The following is a 22,899-nucleotide window of genomic DNA, read 5'->3' as shown; positions in this document are numbered from 1 at the left end:
TAAAGATAAAGAATAACAACATAGTTCTGATGTAAATTAACATTTTATCGTACCTCATGTTAAAATGTATAAAGAAGTAAAGAGTGAATCACTGTGATTGTCATTACCCAGAATCCCTGGCTGCAGTGGAAGCATTGTTTGCGAAGTGGTAATGGGGAAAGACAGGTTGCAGACCTGTGAGACATGGAAATGTATCCACACGGTGTATTTTTATTTGCTGTCTTACTGTACTTCATGAAAGCTAAAAGCATATACTGTACAATTTGTTTACAAATAATTGTATTTACTTAAGAATGTGTATTGACTTGGAATGCTATAAACAGGGGCCACTCCACCTTTTATTCATAAAAGCACATTATGGCATTTAGTTTATGGCACATGATGATCACTATTGCTGTTTGTGAATGTTAGGTCAGTCTCCAGCCTTATGCGTAATAATACATAATTCTTACTACCACTTTCTGAGGTAAACTGGATTTACATAGATAAGGTTGAAAAAAGACGTATGTCCATCGAGCTCGACCTATGTTAAATTTAAATGACAGATACGTATCCTATATTTGTAATTACAGTATATTGATCCATAGAAAGGCAAACAAAAAATCCCAGTGAATCATCATCCAATGTTGTCTCATACGGCAAAAAAAGAAATTCCTCCCTGAAATATGCTCAGTCTTTTAAGTGTTTAGTTGTCCAACTGATGAGGCACTGGGGTGTGCAGTAATACAAGCACTTCAACCACACAACAACAGGAGAGTTCTAAACATAGGGCTCACACCTCACGTGATTCAGCATTGCTGGCTTGTGACAAGATTCTGACATACCGTAGTGGCAATTAAAAGGAAGGAACATTGTGTGAACTGGTGTTAGAGTGTTTCTTTTAGTTACAAGGCATCTAGAGTAATATGCAGCAAACAACCCCAGCTGCAAATCTGGGGCAAAAGGTGTTGTGAAAAAGAGACCCAGCCCCCCCTGCAGCCCCCCCCTACAAATAAAGAAAGAGCAGCAGAAATTTTTTTTCTTGGATACATCCAGTGCTATTTTTTAGTCCAGTTGTGCTCCAGGGAGATTTTACTAAATGACCTTTCCTATAGTATTGGGGAGGGCACCCCTCATTTCAGGTGCTAGACGTAGCCGCCATTACCGATCCCATTGAGGAAAAGCACACAATTCATAGTGCAATATCTAATGTGAGTTTTAAGACTCCTCCATTGAAACAAATGCAATGTGCACATTATCTATTGCGCTTTTTGTGAACTTCTAAGGGGTGCAATAATGGCTGCTACAACTGGTAACAGGCTCACAAGGGTTTGCATTTCAGATCAGTTAGGAAGGAGAAAGCATTCTACAATACTATGCATACACAGCCCAAAAAACATTACATCCTGTGAAAGAAGGTGCATTTTATATAATAACAAAATATATGTCAAACAAACCAATGACTTTGGGCTACAACAGCATACAAATAAACATACAACATGAGTGATATTCTATATTCTCATTGCAAAAAGCAAGACTTTTGGAAAAGAGAAATATTTGTATCGTTCCTAAAACAAAAGGATTACTTCAACCCTGTTAATGGCTGGAGAAAATCCAAATCCATCAACTCCCAGTGCAGGCGTTAACAAACACTTGTGTTTTGATGCAGGACCTGTGAACTGTGTCAAATTAGTGTTAATATAAAAAGCGATTGTTTCATACCTATGAGAAAGACTTGTCAAAAATATTCCTTAGCTGTCACGTTTTTTTTTTTAAACTGTGAAATGGCCCAAATCATGTTTGCTATACAGTAGTAGGACATTCAATGTTTCCCTTGTTTTAGTTGGACAAGACGTGTTCAAAATTGTCTCGGCTGCCTTAATCTAACGTGATGTGAAATTTATTTCCCACAACACATTACCTCATTACACGGAACCTTCAATTTTTACTCTGTAGAGAAAAGCAGTTTTAATTGGCACATTTACAAACCAACTTTTGTTCATTATATCGCAGAGACAGAGAGATGCTTTATTACAGTAAATGCATTTGTGAACTCTGGTTCTAATTGTCATTTATGACAGTAAATAATTCCAATAGCAATGTTCATCTATAGAAATGGAATTATGAAGTGAATTGTAAACCTCAAACCACCAGACTAAGGGCCCGATTTTCTAAGATTCGTTAGGCCACTTAACGTGACATTAACGTCACGTTAATAGTAATGCTGTGTCCTTAAAGGACAAAAACATAACGTCAAGTCGTGTTTTCTCCATAAAGAGCATCGCATTAAGTATAACGGATGGTAATGATAATGCAATGCACATTATATCCAAATGAAGCATTATTATAGCATCCCATATCCACTAAAGTCTGTTTAGCTTAATGTGAAGACTTCGTTATTTAAGTCATAGCCAAATTTGGCATTATTCCCATCCAGGTCCTGAAATAGGGCTTTTTCTTTTTCTGGATGTGTGTAATGCCCCAGTTACGCATGAGTTAAATAACATCGCGTTATTTCTCTCTTCACTCAAGCTAAAGATCTATTTCAGAGTCTGGAAAGGAATAACGCCAATACAGACATAATGTCATGTTTGGAAGGTTAAGCAAGGTAATTTCACAATAATGTGAATTTAAGCCCAATCTAATAGGATGTATTTCGGACGTTGAGCTTGAATATAATTAACTTTGAGGACACCATGTTAACTCAGGGACACTACTACAGGTATGTCCACTCATGTTTAAAGTAACGTCATGTTAGGAGGACCAATTTAACAGAGCTTATAGCACCTGGCCCTAAAAGAGCTTAAGCATATCGAAAGTGAAACATTCCAGAGATATTGGGACAGTGTCCTTCAGAATCTACTAAAACTATGTATTCAGTTATGGCATTTTACTCTAGAATTTAAATGAACTTGTAATATATTATTAATTTTTATCTTCAATGTACATAATCAACATTGAAGTGATGCATGGTTATAAAGCAGGAAATCGCACCACCCATTTTCATGTACTGAAATATATGTTTTCCAGAGCTGAATTGTGGTTTGAGAAAGCGCTCTGAGAAGCGTGAAACGTTGGTGGGGCTCTCCTTTGCCCTTTATTCCATGACCAATAAATAACTTTTTATGGGATATGCACCCTCCTCTCTACTTTTTTTCTGGATATACAGTAGTGCTCTGACAGTTTTCTTCCTTTCTATCAGTTTACCCTTCGGACGGAAGCACACCTGGGGACCACTTACCTGTGGATCGCATCGACGTTGCAGCACTCAGAGTGAGTTAACCGCTTGCTACTGTACATGTTTTCCTGCTTAGTACTTTATTAAGACTGTGGGTACATCCTAGGGTGTGATCATGCTTATTTTTCCTGGTTTCACTGTTTACATTAGCGTCACTTATTAGTGAGCTTATTATCCAGGATTTGCAACCCCAGTACCTGTCTCCTATCAAGTTTATATTCAGGGTTCCCCCCACGAATATCTGGCTATTCACTCATTCACCCATCTCACTGTTGTGGTCTTTAGCATGACGCACCCGCATGGTCTAATTCCTGACATACAATGGCAAGAAAAAGTTTGTGAGCCCCTTAGGATTTTCACATATTTCAAACCTAAAATATTATTAGATCTTAATCTAAGTCCTAATAATAGATAAAGATAACCTGATCAAACATTTATCCACACTTGACAACATTCAATATCCATGTGTAAAAAGTATATGAACCTTTAGATTCAGTCCCTGATGGCACCCCCTTGAGAAGCAATGACTTCCACTAAGCGTTTCCTGTAACTGCTGGTCAGCCTCGCACATCGGTTTTGAGGAATTTGGCCCATTCCTCTTTACAGAACTGATTTAACTAAGTGACATTTGAGGGCTTCCTTGCATGGACAGCTCACTTCAGGACCTGCCACAACATTTTGATGGGTTTTAGGTCCGGACTTTGACTACGCATTCTAAAATGCGGAATTCCTTCTTTTGCAGTCATTCTTTAGTAGATCTGATTGTATGTTTAGGGTCATTCTCTTCCTGCATGACCCATTTTTGCTTCAGCGCACGGACAGATGGCCTGGCATTCTCCTCTAGAATCTTCTGATACCATGCAGAATTCACGGTCGTGTCAATGATGGCAAGTCGTCCAGGTCCTGAGGCAGCAAAGCAGCCCCAAACTATCACACTCCCACCACCATGCTTGACGGTTGCGATTAAGTTCTTCTGCTCGACCGCAGTGTTTGGTTTTCGACAAACATAATGTTTCTCATTCAAGTAAAACAGTTCTACAGTTTCTCGTCTGTCCAGAAAGCATTGTTCCAAAGGTCTTGTGGATCATCTGTATGCTCTTTGGCAAACTTCAGACGGGTAGCAATGTTCTTTTAGAGAGCTGTGGTTTCCTCTTCTGCTATCCTTCCAAGAACACCATTCTTGTTCATTCTTTTTGTAATAGTTGAGTCATGAACACTCACATTAGCCAAGGCGAGAGCGGCCTGCAGAATCTTGGATGTTACTCTGAGGTTCTTCGTGACTTCCTGGATGATTTGGTCAAGATCAAGAACTGGTTTGTTCATTGAGACATTGTGGTAGGATGACCGCTCCTGGGTAGAGTGACTGTGGTTTTGAACTTTCTCCATTTGTAGACTGTCTGAGAGTGGATTGATGGAACCCCAAATCCTTAGAAATGGTTTTGTAACCCTTTCTATAGACTGGTGACAATCAATAACTGCCTTTCTCAGGTCCTCAGAGATTTCATTTGATCGTGGCATGACATGTTTCCACTCACCTCTATGGTGAAGGCCAAACTCTCAAAGTTTCTGATCTTTAGATAGGGTGTGGACTCCCAAAATCACACCCGAAGACTACATAATTATTTAAACACCTGATTCTAATTATCCCCTTTAATTTAGATGATAAAACCAGGGTTTCACTTACTTTTGCACATACCCTGACTCGTAATTACTCATTGTTTGTCTAATTCATACATCATTTTGTTTCAAGACACATGGAATTGGAAGCCATCAGATGTCATGGAGTTGAAGCAGTTCTGTAAGGAGGAATGGGCAAAAATTCCTCAAAACCGATGTGATAGCCTGAGCAGCAGTTACAGGAAACTCTTCGTTGAAGTCATTGCTACTAAAGAGGGTGCCACCATGTACTGAATCTAAAGGTTTACATACTTTTTCACACATTGATATTGAATGTTTAATCATTTGTGGATAAATAAATGTTGATAAAGTATTATGGTTTTGTGTCATTTGTTTGATCAGGTTATCTCTATTTATTATTAGGACTTGGATTAAGATCTAATAACATTTTAGGTTTGAAAGATGTGAAAATCCTAAAGGGTTCACAAGCTTTTTCTCGCCACTCTATAGTGACATACCATGTAACACCTGTGACTTGAATACATTTTTAGAATTATATGTGAAGTAATCTCAAATAATGTGATAAAATAGTGAACAAGTGACAAAAAGTATATAATAAAGTCCATGCTGCTCAAACCAAGGTGATTAACTGTTTCTCCAGTTCTTCAGGGTTATACATTTTCTCCAAAGACAGGGAAGCGCAGAGAACCGATATCAAAGAAAATAGACACAGAAAATAGTGTAATATATCCTCACAGGATAGATGACACTATTTTGTGTTTCTATTTCTTTCATATCAGCTCACGTGTCTTTGGAGAAATTTGATCACTCTGGCAGTCAATAGAAACCATGTGACATCATTGTTCGATTGCGTAATAACCTGGACATCTTTGTTTTTCCTTGAAAGTACTGGCAAAAGTGAAACATTACATCTCTCTGCAATTGGGGGGTTATATAAACTTAAATAAAAAAAATAAAGGTTTGTAGCAGTGGTCTCCGTTACGTTCTGAACTACGTTAATTTCTGGGGACCCTCTGCTTTCCAAGATACTTACCTCTGTAGGGGGTGCCGGTATCTCTCTACTTTTTAAATGTCCCACAACTAGGGTTGCCAGGTGGCTTCTCCAAAAATACTGGACTCAACGGTGAAAGGTCACTATGTCCAGGGAGGTAATACCGGACACATACATGTCCAGTATTACAGTACCTCTCATTTTTTACTGGACAGAGTATCCAAATACAGGACAGTCCGGTTCAATGCCGGACACCTGGCAACTCTACCCACACCACGTGGGCCAATAGGAACCCACAAGGGATGACATCACAGGCACTGTAAAGCGGCCATTTCGTTAGCCCAAAATAGCCCGGTTTGGGCTTCTACCGGCACCCCCTAAGAAGGTAAGTATCTCGGGAAGCAGGGGGTCCTTGGAGCTGAAATTAATGCGGCTCAGCTCCAGAGACCCCAATGCTTCAAGCCTACAGTACAGTATTCTTAAAAAAAATGTTTCATAAGAGTGCATCTTGAAGTGCTGCAGAAGAGCTCCAGAGCACCCCCTGGTTAGGAAAAATAAAAATTATTTTTGGGAGAACTACTGCTTTAAAGACTTTCATTGCTTGGACTGTAAAAAAAGAAAGTGTAAGATAAGGTGTAGGAAGTAGGAATAAAAGGAAATTGCATTATATTTTATTCAAAGCTCAATTTACGGTATGGGAATCTTAGAAAGTGAAGAAGCTGAAATATTTAAAAGGTGCAACTCCTCGAATATTTTTGGGGAAAAAAAGAGGAATGCAAATACAGTATTCACATCTAATCAAAAGGCAGAAAAACCCAGAGAAAATGGGAACCTAAAAAAATATAATTGCATACCTCTGGCCTGCTACAGCTTCAACCAATATAGAAGGAAAGATCTGCACTCAAGATATTGTCGGGGGAAAAAAAATAAATCATATTTAATGTAATTCAATTCATTTTCTAATGGACCCGTGGACGTTAGTCCTCATCCCAGGTTCAGGAATTTATACTGCTGTCTACTGCACTTCTGATTCACGATCCTGTTTTTTGGGATTGCGCTTTTGTATCTTCTACAGCACTATCAGTGTGACTTTTTCTATTAATAAAGACTATATATTTGTAAAGGATTTTTTGTATCTTCAATATTTTTACTTTTATCCGAGGGCTGGAATATTTATGTCATTTCTATGTTTTATCCAGCATGATGGCAAATGGATGTATTCGTGGGACAAGAAATAAGATTTTGATTACAGCTTGAAGAGTGCTGTTTTTTTCCCCACAGTGTACACATATATTTAATTTACAAACAGAAAAAATACATTACGTTCAAGTCAGATTCAACATACAAAACTATAACTCGAAAACAAATGAATACAATACAAGATAAAAAGAGCGTGGCATTCTACCAATGGAGAGGTGATGGCATGACAATTCAGGGTACCAACCCCTTCATCAGATTTGCGTCATTATGTAGTACTGTGCATTGTGGGCATTTTTACACCTCAAGTCAGCAAGCTGCTCAAACAAAAGGACATAAATTACATTAATGCCTAATGGATACACTTGTTTAATATCCCTGGAGTTGAGAATTCACTTTTGTTGAAAACCATATTTTTTCATTATTCATAACCGTAAATAATCCTTTCCACTTGGAAGAGGCAACAAATTCAAAATTATTAAACAGTTTGGCCTTTCCAACGCATTTTTGAAGTGAAACTTCTTTGCTAGCACCTACCTAAATTCTCATAGGACTAAAACTTCTCATGGAGACGATTAGGCGCGTGCACGAGACCCAGGGCGCAGCCTTATTGCAGAAAGATTATCATAAAATATCCATCATTTTAAGCGGCGACTTTAACATAAACTTTGAATCTGAAGAAGCACGGCGAGAAACATTCAATTTAACTCTCAACACCAACCAAGCCATTCTAACCACAATATCAGGTTCTACCATTGATGTGTATCAGCGGCATTTAGATACTAAACAATTATATATATATATATATATATACTATATGTAGCGGTCATGTAAAATGGCTACAGTCATCTCTCCTGCTGACAGTAAGGCCTGGTAAGTTGTGGGCATGCCAGCAGTAATTATGGAGGTTTGCCCTCACACCCTGGTGGGGTGCCCTGTGTATGGATGGGAGTAGTCACATGCTCTGACTCCATGGTTAGTGATGTCAGAGGTGTGTCAGCTTCCAGAGTGTACATAAGGCACAGCACTGAGTCTAAAGTTAGATCTGCGTTCAGCTCTGCCAAGAGGAGGAGTTCTGGCAGGAGCTCAAGTTCAAGTACTAGCCTAAGTGACTGAGAGTTATGTTATAGTAACCATAGAGGAGACTGTGTCCAGGGACCTGGCACAGGGCAGTGATCCCTGCAGGGATTGGGAATCCCTATCTAAGGAGAGAAACACCTTTTAAAGGGAGGCACTGACTGCAGAATGAGTGGCTAAGAATATACTGCGAGGGGCAGCTAGCCCACATCAACCAATAAAGATGTTCTCATTCACAAACCCTCTCGTGTACATGTGTGGAGTGAATGAACAGAGAGGAGCACCACGGAGGAGTTCCTCAACAGGATCATCCCCTTGCGGATGCAGGGACCCTGATGAGGTGGAGGCGCTGCACTGGAACTAGGTGAGACTCAGCACACTACCTCAGCTGCCTGTCTAGACGGGCCCTCCCCACACACCATCATGCGGGAGACTCAGGAGTCCTGTTGCCAACAGGTGCACCACCAGACACTACCACACTGTAATGGGGGCCGGTTAGACCACAGGGGCCAATGTGCGATTGGGTGGGTCAGGCCGGTTCAGAAAAACCGTTACATTTGGAGGCGAGCTGCTGAGATCAGATCTGTCAACAGGACAGGCTCTAGCTAGGCACACTGGGAAACAGGGAGAGCGTCTGCTGCCACTCTGTGCTGCGTTGGGACGGACCTAGGGGTGGTCAAGGGGCTGACGGGGTATTGTCAGTTCGCAGGGACGACCTAGGGGCCTGAAAGGAGTGAGGGGTCTGGAGCCGGGCTATAGCTGACCGAGTCACTTTGAGGCAGTGCTAGTTGGTAGGACGCCAGAAGGGATAGCCTGTTAACTTGGTCAGGAATCCTGGAGAGGGTCTGCGCTAGGCTGACCAAGAGAGGTAGACGCCCCAAAGTACTGCATGGCAGAGCCAGAGTACCTAGCCCATTCCAGACACTTACCATAGGGAGCACAGACTGGGAAGAAGGAGACACAGCAGACACTGAGAGAGTGAGCCTAGCCCGAGGTAGTGCAACATGAGTCCAGCCTAGATCAGGTACACATGTGGTGGTGCATCTGAACATCTTTATTGTACTGATGTGGAGGCTGCCCCGCAGAGCGGAGCCCCATGTACGATAACTGTTACGAGAGGATGGAGGATCCGCGTGGTGCGGAGAACACAAAATGGCGACCAGAGGCTGATGGGGAAGGCACCCGTGGTGTGCGCCCCACTGAAGAGCAAACGGTCGCCGAGTTATCATTAACCAGTCTGCTCTGGAGCGGAGCGAAGGCCGTGGCTGCCCCGTTTTTATCCTGTCTGGGACACCGAGGGGCCACCCTTGAAGAGTGTGAGGAAATTGTAATAATTGGGGGAGAACCCCGTGAGGAGAGCAAACAGACTGACTTTTTGGGCTTAAAAGCCAACCAAAATGGCGGTTCCCGCTTGCTAGGGAAACCGCATGGGACAGTCACAGAAGAAATGGCTGATGCAGAGCTTGCCAAGAGCTGGCCGCGAATGGCGCGAACAGCAGAGCCCCGCCCTGATGGGGGGCATGGCGCGAAAGCTATGGCTGCGCCTGCATGGACAGTGACTAACTCAGCCCCTGTGCTGAGTCAACCGCTTAGTCTATGGGACCCTCCACTGATTTCCACCAGGGGGAGTGACTTTCAACTATGGCCTGTGGGAATGCACCCACTGGGCCCAGGGACTGATATCCAGACGGCGCCACTACATAAAGTAGTTCCGGCCGCGGAAATGAGTTGCAAGAAAGAAGGATATTTTGCACGCGAAGCTGCTGCAAGGAGAAGGCGGGAACTAGCCGCGGGAAAAGAATCCAGCTCTGAGGAGGAAACTGGCGCGAAAACGCAGACCGCGCCCACCAGGACTGAGAGAGGCGCGGCCTTAATTAAGGGGCATGATATTCCCCTGTGGGACCCGCCCATAATTGCAACCCCTGGGGGCGGGTTCCAGCTATGTCAGCGGAAGGAGGAGCCGAAGCAGGAAGTGGCTGGCCCAGAAGCTTCTACCGGTCAGTTGCGAGGAGCCACTGACCTGGAGAGACCCACACTGAAAGTGGTCCCCACAAAGAGAATGGCCTGCCCCTCCGCTGTGGGAACAATGGTCTCCACCCAGCCCTACTCGGTACCCGGCGGGCTACTAGTAGTAAGGGTGGCTAACACCGAGACGGTGGTCTGCCTACAATGCGGGCTGCCCGGAGGCACGGTCAACACGGCGGCACGTTGCCCCCATTGCGGGACACTGTACTTATGGCCTATGCCAACGTTTATACCGATACAATCGGCTGACCCCCCGGGGGACCAGGCTAGGCGAGCCGCCGAGTCCCCTGGCATACTGTGGAAAGGACGTGCGAGTCCCGGAGAAAGGGGACTGGAGCCGGTCAAGTCGGCTGGGTCGGCCGCAACCGAGACAGTCGGGTCACCTCCTGACCGCACCGAGAAGGGAGAATACTCAGACGAGGATCTCCGTGAACTTGCGGAGGTGACAGCGAGGCCCAGGATAGAACCGGGGAGGACAACACCCCGTGGTACCAGCAGCTGTCAGAAAGACAGGACGTCCCCCGCAGATCGGCGAGCCGAGAGACGGAGTCCCTCCGCCTCAGAACGTAGCGGCAACGGACGAGAGACGCCGGCACCCCTGCGGACGGGTAAGAGGAGTCCCTTCACTTACCTTGCCCCAGCAGACGATGTAGGAGTAGAGAGGCCATGCCAGGCCGCAGGCGCACGTGGATAGACGGCATCACTTCCGGTGAAGACGGCGGCGGAGCTTCCGGATGTCGTCATCGAAGAAGAGATCCCGAATGGGGGTCCAACCCGCGATAACGGTGTTTCCGGTTCCGGGGAAGATATCACTTCCGGTGGAGAGGGCGGAACCTCTGGAGAGAATGCAGCGACGCTTCGGCGATCGGGGGAAGGTCCCCGATCACCTACAAGGCCCAGGAGTTGGATGGGCGACCCAAGGACTGAGGAGGGTGAGGTATCCTCATTGGACCAGTCTACGGACAGCCAGGAACGGGTCGTAACCCCGTGGGGTCCAGTCTCTTGCCCATACGCCCAATCCCACGCCCTAGCTAAAACCCCTGCCCCAACTCCACGGTCCCCGGGTTCCCCGCCTAGTTTGGAATCTGTGGACATATCACCGGGGGGAGAGGAGAGACGGACTGGGGAACGACAGCGCAGTGGCGCTACGGAGGGCGATTCAAGGGGAGGGGGAGAGTTGAGAGTGGCTGCGGTAGGCCGGTGGTTGCCCCTGCAGTTCCGGCGCCGGTGAAAAAGGCCCCGGGATCTTCTAGGTGGTCTGTACCGCGATCTGAGCGGTCGTCGGGGGTATTTTCCCTTGAAGATGATAGGGAGTCAGGGGGGTCAAATAGATTTAGAGAGAACCGTTGGTGGGCCCCACTATTCGAAGGGTACTCCGCCTGGATGGACCGCACTCGGTTCCTCATCCGGCGAGAAGATGTAGTGGACTACTGGTGGGCTGTGGGAGAATTCACACCTGAACAGAGGGATAGGGAGTTGCAGGAGCGGTGGCTGCAGATTGAGAATATGGAAATAGAACCCATGGGTCCTAGCATCCTATCAGACCCCGTGGACCCTGATGAGCCCCTATCATGGGTGTTACCTGGGAGGGCAGGTAAGGCTGACCTGACTAGGATAAGTAGGGCCGAGAGAACCATAATGGCTCGGTATAAATCATCCCACGGGTTGGAGTACCCGTATGTCCCTGAGCCTCTCATGGATGAGATAGAGGACAACCGGGATAGGTGGCTTAGGGAGGCCATTGAAATGCACCTAGTAGGAAGAGGGAGTTCCGTGATAGGGAAGAAGGCCGAGGAGCGCATAGAGCACTTAGTGCGTATATGGGGCATTGGCAGAAACATTTATAAACACAGGGTGACATATAGGCCTGAGAGGGGACTGCCTAGGCACTATCACGTCACGGTCATAGACATGGGTGGTAGAGAGGTCAAGAAACCTGACCCGAATCACTATTTTTAGGGGGTACTATACAGTACGCGGGTTCGTGGCTGCTGGTCGGGGCGGGCTTGGCGGAATGTACTGTTGTCATTTTTTGTTATACACCATGAAGAATTGTATGAAAAGTTAACCAATTATGTGTTGTATTTCAGTGCTCCTGGAAAAGGGTATACAAATTTAGGTCCCAGCGAGGACGATGGGATTCACCAGGGGGAGAATGTAGCGGTCATGTAAAATGGCTACAGTCATCTCTCCTGCTGACAGTAAGGCCTGGTAAGTTGTGGGCATGCCAGCAGTAATTATGGAGGTTTGCCCTCACACCCTGGTGGGGTGCCCTGTGTATGAATGGGAGTAGTCACATGCTCTGACTCCATGGTTAGTGATGTCAGAGGTGTGTCAGCTTCCAGAGTGTACATAAGGCACAGCACTGAGTCTAAAGTTAGATCTGCGTTCAGCTCTGCCAAGAGGAGGAGTTCTGGCAGGAGCTCAAGTTCAAGTACTAGCCTAAGTGACTGAGAGTTATGTTATAGTAACCATAGAGGAGACTGTGTCCAGGGACCTGGCATAGGGCAGTGATCCCTGCGGGGATAGGGAATCCCTATCTAAGGAGAGAAACACCTTTTAAAGGGAGGCACTGACTGCAGAATGAGTGGCTAAGAATATACTGCGAGGGGCAGCTAGCCCACATCAACCAATAAAGATGTTCTCATTCACAAACCCTCTCGTGTACATGTGTGGAGTGAATGTACAGAGAGGAGCACCACGGAGGAGTTCCTCAACAGGATCATCCCCTTGCGGACGCAGGGACCCTGATGAGGTGGAGGCGCTGCACTGGAACTAGGTGAGACTCAGCACACTACCTCAGCTGTCTGTCTAGACGGGCCCTCCCCACACACCATCATGCGGGAGACTCAGGAGTCCTGTTGCCAACAGGTGCACCACCAGACACTACCACACTGTAATGGGGGCCGGTTAGACCACAGGGGCCAATGTGCGATTGGGTGGGTCAGGCCGGTTCAGAAATACCGTTACATATATATATATATATATATATATATATATATATATATATATATCTTACTTTAGTTATCAAAGTCAATTGTATCATGTATTCCAACTGATACTATGGAAATGTTTGCAAAAAAATTAAATTAAATAAATTATACTCTCAAAAGTCTTTAATTCAATCAAAAACATCAAAATCAAAATACAATTTCAGTGACAAAACAAAGAAATTTCCCTTAGAACGCGCGTGCTCGGCACACACCCGTCTTTTTTTGTTGGTACATTTTCTCTCTCTTATATTTTTGCTCTTGTTGTTTTACTTTTAATTTTTTTAATCAGATGCTTCATTCAGGAGATTCTATGCGTTTAAATATAAAGTGTTTGGGAGGTCAAAATGGAGCGACCCCGGGAGCCCAGTGCAGTCTAAAGGTTACCATGCGATGAAGAAAATCAGGAGTTTTAACCCTTTTTTATTTTTTTTTTTAAAGAGCAGGACATGTTCAGGGGTCAAGATATTAAACATAATTTGCGCTAAACTCACATAATTGCTGATTTAAAGCAGTGATATAAGTATTTATATATTTATTTCTATTTAAATATCATGGCAAACATTGCGTGTTTATTCATTTTCATTTTCAACTGGTATCGGTTGTTTGGAAGTTAGTGGCCCGTCCTTCCAGGGTTAAGCTCACCCCACCCCATTTTTTAAGTAGCAGTTTTTTTTTCATGTTTCTGTGTGGACAGATCCACTGCGGTCATTCGCCCTCCAGCAGAGGTAAATGAAAATGTTCACAGTTAGTGTTAGGACCTGCTTACTGGTCTTGCCTTGACATGGCTTGCAGGCTTATAACACTTTGGCCAAAGGGTTTAACTAAATGACCCTTACTCAAGAAAATATTGAAGTAGTTTACTATGTATTTTTGTCACATTGGATGTAGCATTGACTTTTTCTGTCCTTGGAGTTCAGACTGAAACCTTATCGTGAGTGTTGTATACATGTTTACGTATATAGATTAATGTATTAAGGATGTCCTGTCATGACTTATTGTTTTCAGTTAGGGAACGTGACCTATATAGTTAGAGCCCAATGGTAATGAACCAAGAGTGTTATCATTCGGGAAGTGGAGGAGTGAGCATTGCTTAAGAGGAGTTCTCAGAGTAGCACCTCCAGAGTATAATCGGATCGGCCCCACCGGAAGGTTCTGAGTAAACACCCGATGCAATATGCATAGACGTGGTAGACAGTACACAGAGTGACGGGATACTGATCCCTGAGAATAGACTGTATTCCCACCAGAGGCCCACTTGTGATAGGACATTATAGGAAGCCATGCAGGAGATTGCCAATCTAAACAATACTAAGAGAAACAAGAATAAGTATCCCCAGCATGAGAGCTACAAGAGGAAGAAGCACAGAGTAACCATATTGTTTTGACACCAGTTACTGTCTATGAGAAGTCTTGACCTCCGAGTCTGCGATGCTGCTTCCCCAACCGCTCCCCTGTCGCATCCCACAAATTAAATCCACATACAAAGGTCTACAAGTACAATGGCCGCAGCGTTTACTCAAATACAGCAACAACAACAAAACAAGGGGGGAGGGAGAAACCCTACCAGAGTGCTCTTCCGACAGGTAAGGCAATGGACACTTAAATCATGGCCCACTAGCGAGGGCCACCCAAAGTCCTAGCCGCTCAGCTGACCCCATGTCAGCCACGACATGGGTCCCAGGTACTGAAAGCACAATGAGCTCTACCCACTCGCCAAACATGCCACCACTGGGCATTACCATAACTGAAGGTTACCCTGCACTTACCCCAAACCAGCCGTGGCAACAGAGGCAACATACTGTAACCTCAACAGACACCTCAAATATAAATGTATTTAATATAAGTATAAAGCACACAAAACAGAATTTAACTGAGGGGGGGAGGGGGCGGGAAAAACACAGTGAGGGGCGCGGAATTATCTCCCTGCCCTCACTGTTTGCCTATATCCCCTACCTGCCAGCTGAAAAAGGGGAGCCTGGTCATTGCGGTCATTGCACACTTCCCGCAGGGCTCAGCGCATTCTGTCTTTTGTAAGCCTAACATTATGAACGGATGTGAATAACGCTCTTCTTTGTACTATAAAAGTCCCTGGCGCCTGTCATGGAAACCAGAACTCTTGCACGGAATCAAGCACCAGACAGGACACAGAGATCAAATAAAGAGTATTTATTTTGTCCGGACCCAGCAAACACAACACAAAATCACGTAACAGAGCTATACTCATGTAAAATAGGGGATACAGGGAGAATCCTAGTAGTCCTAAGTGCACAGCGCGACTGGAATGGCATACCCGGTGCAGCTCCCACTTCTGTGGGGAATACACAGTACTGTCCAGACATCTCTGGTGCAATTCACGGTGTGCAAAAGTCCTGTTCGCTGATACCCCAGCAACTCACAGTTCCAGGCACAAAAGCACTTTAAAATCTCCTGCTCAGATCGACTCCCAGCCTCATCTTCAAGTGTCTCCGGCACAGTCTCGAAGCACACCACTTAGTCCACCACCACGACAGGATCAGTATGAACACTGGGAGTGAGATTGGAAGCTCTTTACGCAAACCTCGGCCTTCATCTGAAATTATGGAGGAAGGCTGCCATCCAATCAGAGCACGAATGTTGCATTCTGGCCAATTAAAGCACAAATGCTACATGGGTCAATCACAGTTACGTTGGCCAATGAAAGAGCGAGGACTCGCCTGTGATGGGCTAATCAGGGCCATGGGAAGGGAAGGTGTTTCATGACAGCCCACAGATTAAGGAGAGTTGGAAATTCAAATGGACCACTGGGTCCTTTGTCAGTTGGGGCTTAGACCCGGACCTCAGGTTCCACGGATACCTCCGGTGGAGATGTCTGGGCTGAACAATGGCCCTGCCCTCAGAGTCACAGTTCCCCAGGCCTGAGTACACAAACCTCCCCACACCAACAATATCTCATGCACTTCACCTTCCCCAACCTAGCACACCAAGGGAACAAAGAAATATACAGGTACAGTTACACACAGAGTAATACATTGAATCAAGAGTTACAGTTCTAAAATACATGTTCTTTGGGCCAGATGAGCCATAGAAGGTTGGCTCTACAGGGAAATCCTTAACATCCCTCCAGATGGATAGGGGCAATGGATGGGCCCAGCCTTTATTATAAGAGCCGCACTGCCCCAACCATCACAGCGTCCTTCATGCTAACATCTGCATATCTACACCCAGCCTGCACTGATCCAGTACCCTGAAAGGTATGAGAGAGAGAAAGCATAGAATGTTGGCTACCCGGTAAGATTAATGCTGTGTAAGTCCCATTTAGAAGCAGGGCCAGCTGCATTAATCCTCCTGGGAAATTCCCTCTGCGCTGGGCAGTGAGAGCTCTTGGCCACGATTACGGCCACACTTGGGCCGCGGCCCACCCACTCCAAGTGCCGCACATTATTTAAGTTATGGTGGGTGAAAAGGTGTCTAAGACATGCGAATGTGCTCACAAGTAATATTTTTTATATGCGAATGTGTGGTGAAGACCTACTCATGTCTCAAATTGCAAAGCCAGTACAACCAACCTCACACTGATGAGACCCACAAGGTCGAAACAGTCTGTCTGTGAGTGGGTTTATTGGCTTTGCATCTCATCCCAGGCTATGTTTTAAAGCTGTGTTTAAAGCAGCATGCATTGGCTTATGTGTTTTCCATGTAATGTGGACTTGAGACAAAAGGTGGCACTGTGTGCTCATTTGTATGTCATTTCCCAGAATCCCTTGCTGCAATGGGAGCACTGTATGCTAGGTGATAATGGCGAAAAGCAGGGTTGCAGACCTGTCTAAGACATGCAAATGTGCTCACCAGTAATATTTTTATATGCTACTATATCAAATAGAAATATCACTGTGTGCTCATTTGCATGTCTTAGACATGTCTGCAACCCCGCCTTTCACTATTATTGGCCTAAGACTTTAGTTACAAAGATTTAACTCTGAACCCATCACTGCCATTAGTTTATTTTAGACTTATGTGGGAATAATCTGCTTTTCTCCTTCATCTACCAGAAATTTTGGGAGCAACTGAAGCAATTGAAAGATGTATAACTTCTATAAATGTATAACTTCTTGTTCATCAGGACTGTTCTGTACACCAGCATTTAAACACCGTACCACTGCTTTTTAAACACATTTCAATAACCAATTCTAAAAAAAAAACCCAGACAGAATTTAAAATGTTTTTATCTTACTGAAGGTACTGACTAATTCTAGAAATAATTCTGAACAGATCATATCAAAGACCAATGTTAAGCAGAGTAACAGAGTTGGATCATTATAACCAAGTGCAGAACAGAGCCCAGTTTGTACCGTTCAGTTTCCTAGCAGCTTTTCTGCAGGACCCTTCTGCTCTGACTCGTTTATAAGTCTGATCAGCCTCCATTATGATGATATTACTAATGTATACTTTGAAAAACAGGCTTGAAAAATAATGAGCTCATTATATCTAAGCTCATTAGAACTTGTTGACATTAAACCCATTAGACCAATTAACATTCCAATAATGACACTGCTGCTTTGACGGGGCACCAAGAGGTTAATTTCAGCCTGGTAGTTAATTGGCTGGTGTGGGCCTGGGAGATGCATCCTCCGATGCTGGAATTAGAGGCGGGCTGTCCCTCCTGAGGAAAATAAACAAAGTGTACTGTAATTGTGAACTCTCAAGGCGTCCTGGCCTAGCCAAAGCAAAAGCAAGAGCAACATCCTCTCTGTGGGAACTCTGCAGTGTGCTGTGGCCAAGTCTAACCCAGATGCTCATACAGTATCCACTGTTCGCATAGTACAGCAGCCGGCATGTGCGTCCCTCTCTGTGGCTTGCATTTTGCAGAGAGTGAGGAAATGGCAGATTTGGAAAACGGAGCAAGTAGTAAATAAAACACAGCTGGGAGGAAAAAATACATGCACGCACCGCCAGAAAAGGACCTATGTAACGGAAAGACTTGACCGCGGTAAAAATAAATAAATGTCACTTTCATGGCAGGCGGTTTTGTCTGACTTGCGTGCCATTTTTTACACTGAGTTTGTGATGCAGGTTAAATTACTGTAAGGTGGTAACAGCATCTAAACATGATTTTAGCATATGTTAGTAAGAATGATTGCACCTCTAAAAATACGTTATTGACACAAAAATACCAAACCGACCTTTTCAACAACTGCATTACAACTCTTGACCAAAATTGGAAACATATTACACATTAAAATGTCTCAACTCTACCAAGCTTAATTTCCTGTTCTAGTGACCTCAATGTAAGGCTTTCCAAGATCTAGTTAAGCAGTTAGCAGGACTACCCTCCTCCCCCCCAACAGTGTGTCCTGGGCCCACGGAAAAGCTGTCGGCATGCCTGACGGGGCTTTCTGCCATGATGGTAGAAATATGAACGCTAGTATTGAATAGACTTGCACATGAAACGTTGATACATCCCATCGTACTATTACAGCTAGCATCTCCTACTCCAGTGATTGTGAAACCTCTCCTCCACTAAATTCTTGTCTGGGTCAGGGTCCAACGGAAAGGTTTGTGAACCACTGTTCTATACAAATTATTTCTCATGGGTCCTCTCCAAAAAACTCACAGACGTGAACATCACAGTTGCCATAAACACCGGGATTCACTTAAGCCTGATGCGGTGTGTTGCACCCCAATCCGGCATCAACTACCACTTACTTGAATACCAGTTCTGCAGGATGGGGTTGCGATACCTTGCAGCAGACCTTCATGAATCTGCCCTCAAATGCCTTCAAAACACGGACATGAAGATGCAATCTTCATGCTCCTTGAGTCTATTTCATAGCAAAGCACTGCCACTTGCAGTTGTTAATACACAACACTATGAAAGACAATTATGCTCAACTCTCTAGACCAGTGGTTAAAGAACCCTATAATTATATTGTGAAATTCTGCCGAACCCCAACACTCTCTAATAGCGTGTCTGAGATCAGATGCATTGTAAATAATTCTGTATTTGATACAATTTTCAAATGACCTGAAAATTTCACAGAACCCTTTAGGGATGCCCGGTGAACCCACTGCTCTATACCCTATTGCAGTTTTGCATTTACACCTACACTTGCTAAATTCTTATGTAGCGCATGTTCCCCTACCTCCTGGGAGAGATGGCTGCTACCGTGTGTGTGCTGCGTTACCTGTGGCTCACAGGAGGCCGAGCCTCCGCTCCTGGGAACCTGGGGTGTGCCTGATCCATCAGGTGCAAGTGCCTCCATCTGTAAAGGGATCCTACTATGTGGGATGACCCCGTTAAAGTACCCAAATAACAATATACATGTGGTGATATATAACAGTTTTACTATAGGCAACCAACAGAATATCAGTACCACACCAATGTAGGCCTTGCACGGCCGTTTCCCACAGTGCCCATCAACCCAATTTTCACACCCCAATAGAATATCCACTGGAAATACTGAGGTGCTCCTGGGCACCTAACCTCCCTGATGTCCACAAGAGCAAACCCACCCAATGTGTGAGACAGCGCTACCCACTAGAACTGAAGGTGTACATTTGGTGCACTTGGTGAGGTGAGGTACCTGCCGGGTGCTCCAACACCCAGGAGCGCTGATACGGTAAGGTAGGATCCACTGATCCAGCAATGTCATCCGCGAAGCCTCCGCCTCTACATTGGGTGGTGTTCCGCGAGGACGGTTCCACCATGAAGAGTATATCTGTACTGATGATGATGAGGATGATGATGAACCGGTCCCAGATCACCAAGGGCCCAGGTCGCAGCCGCGTCCTAGCTTTTCCTCACGCTAGTGCTACAGGACAGGGTCCCTATCTATGGGGGTCTCTGCAGCAGCTACAAGCTGTCACAGTGTGTTGGGGCCTAGCTGGGGCCTAGAAGGTCTCTTGCCTAGTGCAGGGGTCACCGACGCACCTACACAACCTACCCTAACCTTGCTCCTGCACGCGAAATGTATCCTTTCTCCAAGCAGCCCTATTGGCTGTGTCACATGGCTCCTGCAGCCCCTGTGAATGATGGGGCTTGTAGTCTCTGCGGAGCCTCTCTGAATAATGGCCGCCTTGCAGCTACTCTCTGCGCATGCGGGACTGCACTGCGCGTGCGCGACCATACTCAAGATGGTGGCACCCTGGAAAGGGAGCCGCTGGGAGTCTCCGGCGATCCGATCGCCTCTGCTAGCTGCCTGACACTGCCGACACCTGCCCCCTGCCTCGGCTGCCTAGCGCCCCCGCGCCGAAAGGTAAGGGGCTTACAGGGGACCAGGGGGACCCGGGCTACATTTAATTCTTAATTTACATTCAAATAAACGGCTTAAACCACAATGAGAATTTCTAGTCACAAAGAAATTGTGAGTTTGCAAACTAAAAAGCAGACTTGCACTTTAACCACTGGCTATAAGTACAAACTGTTAACATGTAAATCTTTATTTACGGGTTAGGTATGGAATGTATTTCCTCTCTTATCCAGGTTGCACATACAGCAAAGGATTGTCGGTCTGAAAACATCGGCACAAGCTGCAGGTGACATGTATGCAATCAATATGGATTGTTTGTAATTCGAGGGCGCCAGGCACCAAGCAGGGATAATGGCATCTGTTTGTTTTATTGGAAAGTAAAAATATCCATGAGGACCAAGCATACATTGGTTTTAGGACAAATCCATGGGCTGTAATAATCAAGAAGGTAATTGCAGATGAAGACACAACCCTGGTGGAACAAGTGATTTCTAATCAAGAAAGCGAAGAAATATTGGTTCAGGGATTACCATAAATTTTCAGGCAGGGGTGTATTTATTACCCTTAGGTGGCTCGGGTGTAAGAAAATGTAGAGTGCTCATTTATTTTGTACCAAAAAAAGATGCTGAGAATGTGCATTATTAATCCTTTTGACTCCTGTATTTTATGGCACTGGAATACTATGAGTTCTATTGTGCTGTCTCTACTGGTTGTAATCCGAGGTTTCAGTTAATCAGAGGAGCTGAGTGATAGATGATGTATCACATTAATTATTTTTTCTTAAGGAGCAGACAATGTATGCAGCGCTATACACAGACTTTGACGGGTACAGTAGAAGCCCCGAAGATCTCACATTAACGTATTCATGCACACACAGATATACAAACTGATATATATATATATATGTGTATATATATATATATATATATATATATATATATATATATATATATACACATACAACATATATACAGTGTGAGAGTGAGAGAGTGAGAGAGAGTGTGTGTGTGAGAGAGAGAGAGAGAGTATGAGTGTGACGATGGGGAGGATTTGGCCCGGGATTAAAGGGGTTACACCCCAATTGGCCACCCCCTGACCTCACCAGGAAGACAAGGGATTAACTGGGCTGAAGTCCAGACCTGTGATTTAACCCTTGTTATAACCTGAAAATGTGTATTCCCCTGTTCCATTGTTATATCAGTGTCTGCATCACACACACACTAGGATTCATCCGGGAGTACAAAGGTTAATAGTTCTTTAATGATTATAGCCCTTTATGTAATTTCCCCGCCTTTTCAGGCACCATTTTGCAGGGTCCCATAGGCCGCCATTGGGGCTCCATGTGTTTCAATGGCGAATCTTGCTGTTTGGGTCCTGTTTCCTGTGAAGACCAGCAGATGGCGTCCGAGAGGAGGAGCGGCGGTTTCCCATTGTAAGTCAATGGGCCCATTGACTTCAATGGAGAATCCTCGAAGGAGCTTTCCAGGAACGAGTTGGCTGCCATCCAAACCGCAAAACCGCAAAGCAGATACATTTTCAATAAGAGAGCTTTGATCACTTAGCAGTCAAGTTCAACGACAAGTGGAGTGGGAATAAACAGTTCTAGAGCACCTAGAAATAAAATTATTTTTGCCCCTAGTTCCTAGACCTCCCCCCACTCGACCACAACCGGGTCCCCGAATCCTGGACCCCCGATAAGGGTCGAACCGAGAAGAGCGGATCGCGCCATAGGTTCCAATGGCGGCGGCAGAAACAGCTCAAGAAAACGGCTAAGTGTGAAGAGCTGAAATTTAGGAATCCATAGCTCCGGTTCCGGAGGGTCCAGAGGATCAGGGTTTGGGGTACCTGTAGTCACTGCTCCGGCATCGCTGCAGAACCATCCTTGACCCTCTTGGACCAAACCGACGGAGTATGGACCCCCTTGAAGGTTCGGGAATTTTCCCATAGACTCCAATGGCGGCCAGTTTCCATTGACCGGCTATGGCGGAAAACCCCCATGGACTTCTAGTCTATGGCGGCGGATTCCCATAGCCGCCAATGGCGGCGGTTTGCCATTGAAAGTCTATGGCGGCGGAGCCCGTTGTTTTCAATGGGGATTTAGTGAAAAAACGTGATTTAATTTACAGCGGAGATTTTTGTATTAAAATGAGAAACGTTTTTAAGTGTATTTGTGTAACTCCGGTTCCGGAGGTCGAAGCAAGTCTCAAATTGGACCCTAGGGTGTCCCAGTCCCAGCATTGAGAACTGGGAAGTTTGGACCTGCTGGACCAAATGGAACCGGATATTTTAATATGTTTGTGTTTTATCTTTCATACTGTGTCCCAAAGCAGGAATAAAACCCAGAGGAAATTCCTTTGCATACCAGGGTAGCATATGGCCAGTAAGGCGACCCAATGTCTAGGACTTAAGTATTGTTCAAAGGATTTTGTCACCCTCACTGTTTACCTGGGGGCGGAGACGGCTCAAACCAGAGTAGTCTTTAAGTGTCCCATTTCACACCTCACAACAAAGAATATCCTGCCAGGAATTCCGTTT

The 22,899-nt window shown here is 45.1% G+C and overlaps 1 protein-coding gene across 8 annotated transcripts in view; it reads right to left on the bottom strand.

Annotated features, from left to right (window-relative positions):
* The window catches only part of PKNOX2 (PBX/knotted 1 homeobox 2), a 752,321-nt gene that overhangs the window by 216,114 nt on the left and 513,308 nt on the right, over positions 1–22,899 (bottom strand). The window lies entirely within an intron of this gene.

The sequence above is a fragment of the Ascaphus truei genome, chromosome 6 (assembly GCF_040206685.1).
Source record: "Ascaphus truei isolate aAscTru1 chromosome 6, aAscTru1.hap1, whole genome shotgun sequence".
Taxonomy (NCBI): Eukaryota; Metazoa; Chordata; class Amphibia; order Anura; family Ascaphidae; genus Ascaphus; species Ascaphus truei.
The sequence above is the reverse complement of the archived record's forward strand: the minus strand, read 5'-3'. Positions and strand labels throughout refer to the sequence as shown.